General features: G+C 42.3%; 1 long non-coding RNA gene across 2 annotated transcripts in view; it reads left to right on the forward strand.

Moving 5' to 3' along the window:
- The window catches only part of LOC101700994 (uncharacterized), a 57,211-nt gene extending 51,638 nt beyond the window's left edge, over window positions 1-5,573 (forward strand). For both annotated transcript variants that reach the window (XR_015452978.1, XR_015452977.1), the window contains 2 exons: window positions 42-149; window positions 1,896-5,573. This is a non-coding gene — a long non-coding RNA (uncharacterized LOC101700994). The remainder of the gene's footprint in view (window positions 1-41; window positions 150-1,895) is intronic.
- Window positions 5,574-6,776: the final 1,203 nt, after the last annotated feature.

Genomic DNA, 6,776 nt, shown 5'->3' on the forward strand with positions numbered 1-6,776 from the left:
ATCTCAAAGGTATTCGAAGATTTCTTCTTTTTTGATAACAGAATCCCCATATTGTTGGAAGTGGGAATGAGCCCAGCTGAAAAGACTACACCCCCCAGCTTCCTCTGCAACCAGGGATGGACGATGAGATGTAAACAGAAACAATTAAGGTGAGTGTTGGGGCTGACTCAGCTGGGAGATTTTTCATTTTTGTCCTTGTGCTTCCTCCTTCTGCCTGAAATGTGGACATGATAGTGGCATAGAGATCATCTTGAGACTATGAGAACCTGAAGGTGAAAACCACCATTAAAAGGGAAGAGATGGGCTGGGGATTTAGCTCAGTGGTGCCACCTGCCTTGCAACCACAATTAGATCCCCAGTACCAAAAAAAAAAAAAAAGAAAGAAAGAAAAAGAAAAAAAAAGGAGCCTGGGATAAAAGTGCTTTTACCATATCTCTAGACAACTTTAAATGAGAAATTACAAATTTCTACCTTATTGAAGCCACTTCTATGTACAACTAAAGGACAAATACAATTCCTAACAGATATAGTAACTTCTTCCTACACTTCTATTCAAATCTGATGCCAGCTCACGCATTCCTTTTCTCCAGTCATACTGCCCCACCACACTCACTATGCTCTCTGCTGCTTCTTAGTCTTCTCCCATGCTGCTCCTAATGCTTAGATCTCAGCTCAGTCATTACTTCTTTAGGGAAGCCATCCTTGACCTAGGCCACCAGACTGGTTCACCCAGGATGGGTTCTCAAAGCATCCTCAGTCTCTCCTTTATTGCATATGTTCTTATTGTAATTTTACAGTTATTTCCATCATCTTTAGACACACATCTATCCCTCTCATTAGCCTTTAAGCCCCATCAGGGAAGGGGTTGTGTCTTTTCCTTCTTTTTATACTGTATCATTTACATATAAGCACAGTATTACAGTAAGTGTCCCAAGAGACAAATAAATACATGAATGCACCAGAAATGAGTTACTTTGGTCTTTCTGGTTCATATTTTTAAAACCCTGGGAAGAATGCTGACTGGTCTGGCTATGGGCAAGTTTCTGCCTTAGGACTGTGGCCAAGAACGGGGCTATAAGAATATGGCAGCTCCCATTCAGACGTTTGGAGTAGGGAAAGGAACAAGTGCAAAGAAGGGAAAGGAGCTATATGTAACAATAAATACCCACCCCTTAGAGGCCATCCTTCGTGCTTATTATAGCCTGATTTTACCTGGCAGGGAAGGCTGGGAAAGAGGGCACATATGCAGGTCCTGCATGCACTAGTAAATGGTCAAGCCTCCTAACTCCTATATATAATGAGATGATTTTATTACATTCCCTTGAGATCTTTTATGCATTTGTTACCAATAGATGATAGTAAAAATGAAAAAATGTTATTTTATCTGATTTTATGACCTCCATTAAATTTCATAAACACTAAGAATACAAACATAAGATCTTTACTTAACCCAAGGCTCTTTCTGCCACCCACTCTCAGTCCCTTCTGCCCTCATTGTGTTCGACCCACCCTGTCCTCCTGAACTCGATCTTGCCTCAGGGACTTTGCACTGAACCTATCTGCCCCAGATCTCGGCAAAGAGGGCTCCTGAGGAGGTCAAGCCAGCAGAACTGCTATGAACACTTCTCCAGTTTGTACACTGTAAAGATGCTGGACTGAGGGGCTGGGAAAGTGTGACTTCAGTCCCAGTGCTGTCTTCTAAATTGTGTACCCCAGTGAAGAGGTGCATTTTTTTCTCACCAAAGATAACATCCTGTGGCAAGTTTAAGGGTTTGTGGGGCTCTAACTAGAGGGAGATTTTTGTGTAATCTGTATGTACCATGTAAAATAAAGCTAGTGATGGCCCATGGTTAGAGACTGCCTCATCACAGCTGGAACATTTTCTCCTCAATTAGATGATGACCCTGTGGCTAAATTGACATTGGAGCCAAGAACCTTGAAACTTGGAGCACAGGTCAACCAGCAGCCAGTTGACCCATCTGACTGAAGATAAAAGAGTTAGAAGAGTTTCATGGGTGATCCTAAAAGCTGGTTCTTTGCTCTGCCTTATCCCGGGACTCTTGAGTTAGTCTCTTCTTCACATCAGGCACTTCATTATTCCACAAGGGTATTTTAGTTTCTGTAGTGTAATGGTTAACATGTTTGCTTGACACAGGGATATTCTCAACTCTCATGTCCTGGGGAGGGATTACAGGCACTGCCCCTAGGGAGTTTATAGTCTACAAGGAGACACACATGACCATCACACCAGCATGACATAATCACACTGAGATGAGGGTCAGGAAGGAGGGACAGGTGAGGTTTGAGAGCACTTGGTGACAGGATTTCACCTAAGGGGTTTGGAAGTGATTACAGTTGAGAAGGGCAGGATGTGTAGATGAGCAGCCAGACATGGAAGGTAGCCTGATGCCAAGAACAGGGCCGAGGTCCCTGAGACCTGGGCCTATTTCTGAGTGCAGGTCTCTCTTGTGCCCAAAGGCATTTCAAAGAGTGCTTTTTGGCCTTTAAGAAAATGCTATTATTTGTCACTGAGGTGACATTTGCAGGCCATGATGGCAAGTTATCTTTCAGGGTCCAAGCAGAGAATGGCCCAGTGGTGTTTGGCAGCTGGTTCCTTTCCACGTGAGAGAGCTGATTGTGCACATCTCCTTCGGACTCCACATTCAGTTACATCACCTCAGTCAGAAAGGGAGTATTTCTGGCAAGGAAGTCGGCAAACACCACAGATCAAACTCCCTGCCAAGTGAGGGCAAACATTTCTTACCATGCTACTGAGCACAGACCACCTCTCCCAGTGACAGAGAAAAAACTCGGTTTCTTAGAGCATCACAAATATTCTTGAAAAGGTTGGATTTATGACAAAGTGATATGATAGTTTGTGGATCCTGCCTGAGAGAGACAGAAAAAGAGAGATGCTGCTGACCCACATGGAAATCTAGCATGATTTCTGACATGTGTAGAACATTTGCTGACAATCGGCTTTCCAGAAGCAGAACCTCCTAAATTGAGAAGGATCAAGGTGTTGGAATTGATCAGTCAGTGCTGCTGGTGATTCCCTCCATGGTCAGATGCTGTTACCAGGGTCAAGGGGCAGAGAGTAAAGGTAACCAAAACCTCATTCCTCCCCTCTGAGGACTAGCAGTTGGTCAGCAACATAGGACAGGTACAAATTATGTGTATAATTCTCATCTCCTGCGTTCAACCACTTCAGTGCTTTGGGAGGGCCTGATTCAGATGAGACACGTCAGGAGAGCATGAATCATCCTGGTCATCCTTGTATTTTTCACAGACAATCTCAGCATAAAAGATGTTGCCTCTTGAACTAATGCATCCCATGAAAGAGAACCTGGTAAATTCACATAGCTAGATCATCTCCTCACCCCATGTTCATCAGTCCATCCTGATGAACTCAGCTTAGGGAACCCCTGAGAAGCCTTCCCTAGTGCCCCTGAGACTGAGGAGATGTGCCACTCATAATCTTTGACTTCCCAGGATGTTTTCATACCCCATCCACTGGGATGTCTTCATCTTGTTCAATCTTCTAGCACTGGTTCATGGGACAATGTTTGGCCTGGTAAGATCTAATGTATTAGCTGGGTGTGGTGGTGCACGCCTGTAATCCCAGCACTGGGGAGGCTGAGGCAAGAGGACTGCTATGAGCTGGAAGACAGCCTGAAGGACATATTGAGTTGAAGGTCAGCCTGCACTACATAGCCAGACCCTGTCTCAAGAAAAAACAAAGCAAAACAAAACAAAAGATCTAATGTATGAATATGGGGAATGTGTGAATATGGGTGCAAAGAGGAACTTGAAGTTCAGAAAAGATTGGAGAAAGACACAATTAACATGCTCCTCTTTCATGTGAGTCATATGAAGGGCAGCAGAATGTGACCTCAGAATATGCCATGTTGGCAAAAGGATTATTTTGAGCTGAAGGCAACTGAGAAGGAGCAGATGCAAAGAAAGCTCTCTGGTATACTCCTATTTGCTTCAAAATAGGACATAAATTTGTAAAGATGTCCATCCTCCTCTCTCTACCAAGAACAGAAGTTAATCATAGGACACAACTAGACTTCTGTCAGCCCAAGAGGACACTCAAGGAAAGCTTCTCAACAAACCTCAGTCTGCAGCCCTCAGCCTCCCTCAGTGCCCCCATGTATCTCTTTTCCTACATTTTGGTGTCCTAGGAGCTCCCCTTTCCTTTGTCTTGTCACTGCTGTACAGTGTATTTATTTTTTCATTCATCAAGATGCCACATGAACCCAGGTCCCCCCACCTCCTTGAGTTACTTGTCAGTGGGTATTCCTCTGTGAAAGCAGGGTGCACACTCTAATAGACTCATTTGTGTTTCCCTGTCACCAGTCTGATTTATAGGAGAATTTAGGAGGGTAGCAGGAAAATGGCTTTAGCTTTATTAAACCTTACAAACAACCCTGTAAGGGTATTTCTATTATTCTCATCTCATCATACAGAGAAAGAACTGAAGATCAGAGTTGCTAAGTAGCTTACCCAAAGTCACACAGCTCATGAAAGGAGGAGGTAATTTTTTTTTATTAAATTCTTTTATTGGTACATTGTAGATATACAACACAATTACATTTCTCATTGGGAATTGTACCTTTACATGATGCATCTTGGTTCTTATTTTTTCCCCATTCCTAGCCCTCCCTTCACCCCCTCCACCCTTCCCTATTTACAAAGACTTCATTTCCATTTTTTCCATTTCTCAGTATTTTTCCTTTCCCTCCTTTCCTTTCCCCTGCCCCTCCCACTACCCCGACCCCTTTGGACCTTTTCTTCCTATTTTGCCTTATCGATTAATCATTCTAATCATTGGGACATTTTAGGTATACAATATAATGACATTCATCATTGGAAATTTGCACCTTTACATAGTCTCTCTTGGTTCTTATTTTTCACCCTTGCCCAGCCCTCCCTTCAACCCCTCCAGTCCTCCCTATTTACAAAGATTTTGTTCCTATTTTTCCATTTTCTCATATTAATCCCATTCCCTTCTATCCTTTCCCCTAGTCCTCCCACTTCCTGCCCCTTTGTCCCTTTTCTTCCTATTTCACATTACCTATTATACATTTAGTCCTTATTTACACTTTCAGTTTCTCACACCAGAGAAACTATTCAGTATTTATACATGTGTGTCCTATTTATTTCACTTAAGAGGATGGCCTCAATGTGCATCCACTTAGCTATAAATGTCTCTAATTTCTCATTTTTTATGGCTGAGTAGTACTCAATTTTATAAAAAAACCACATTTTCTTTATCCAGTCTCCAGTTGATGGGCATTTCGGCTGTTTCCAACTTTTAGCTATCACAAACTGTGCTGCTATGAACATGGGCGCACATATATCACTGTGGTATGATTCTTTTAATTCTTTGGGGAAGATCCCCAGCAGTGGAATAGCTGGGTCAAATGGGACTTCCAGTCCTAGTTCTTTGAGGTATCTCCATACTGATGTCCACAGTGCTTGCACCAGTCTACACTCCCACCAGCAGTGGAGCAGGGTTCCTCTTTCCCCACAGCCCTGCCAGCATTGGTTATTGGTTGATTTCATGATAGCAGCCATTCTTTCTGGAGTGAGGTGGAATCTCAGCATTGTTTTCATTTGCATCTCTCGAATGACCAGTGATGTTGAACATTTTTTCATGTATTTATTTGCTCTTTCTACTTCTTTGTCTGAGAAATGTCTGTTCATTTCAGATGCCCATTTTCAGATTGGGTCTTTAAATTTGGGAGGTCTGATCTTTTTAAGTTCTTTATAGATTTGAGAGAGTAGACCTTTGTCTGAGGAAGAGCAGGTGAAGATTTTTTCCCACATTGTGGGTTGTCTCTTCACACTGCTGGTGGTTTCTCTTGCTGTGCAGAAGCCTTTTAATAAGAAGAGATCCCATTTGTTGATTGTTTGTGCTAGTTCACGGGCAACTGAGGTTTTGTTCATAAAATATTTTCCTACACCAATGTCTTCAAGGGTTCTACCCAACCTCTGTTCCAACTGGTTCTGAGTTTCTATTTTAATATTTAGATCTTTAATCCATTTTGATTTTAGTTTAGTCCATGGTGAGAGATATAGTTTTAATCTTTGGCAAGTTGAAGCCCAATTTTTCCAGCACCATTTATTAAAGAGGCTATCTTTCCTCCAGTGAGGGTGTTTGGCTCCTTCATGGAAGATGAGATGGCTGAGTGTGTCTGGCGTTGTTTCTGCATCTTCTAATCTGTTCCACTGGTCCTCAGGTCTGTTTCTTTGCCACTACCATGCTGTTTTTATCACAGTAGCTTTGTAGTATAGTTTCAGGCTGGGGATTGTGATACCCCCTGCCATGTCTCTGTTACCTAGAATTGCTTTTGCTATTTTGGGTCTCTTCTTGTTCCAAATGAATTTTTGGATTGTTTCCTCAAGGTCCATGAAGTATGCTGCTGGGATCTCAGTTGGAATTGCATTAAATCTATATAGCAGTTTTGGAAGGATGGCCATTTTCACTATATTAATCCTTCCTACCCAGGAGCAGGGGATGTCTGTCCATTTTCTGATATCATCTTCAATCTCTCTTTTCAGAGTGCCATAGTTTTCAGAGAAGAGGTCTTTGATTTCTTTCATTAGGATGATTCCTAGGTATTTCAGTTTTTTGGATGCTATTGTGAAAGGAATTATTTGCCCTATTTCTCTCTCAGTGAGTCTGTCATTGGTGTAGAGGAAAGCTATTGATTTTTGTGTGTTGACCTTGTAACCAGCTACTTGACTGAATTTGGTTATTAAGTCTA

This window comes from Heterocephalus glaber, unplaced genomic scaffold (genome assembly GCF_053883595.1).
Source record: "Heterocephalus glaber isolate CG9 unplaced genomic scaffold, H.glaber_assembly_v1.0 deba00001457, whole genome shotgun sequence".
Lineage (NCBI taxonomy): Eukaryota > Metazoa > Chordata > Mammalia > Rodentia > Bathyergidae > Heterocephalus > Heterocephalus glaber.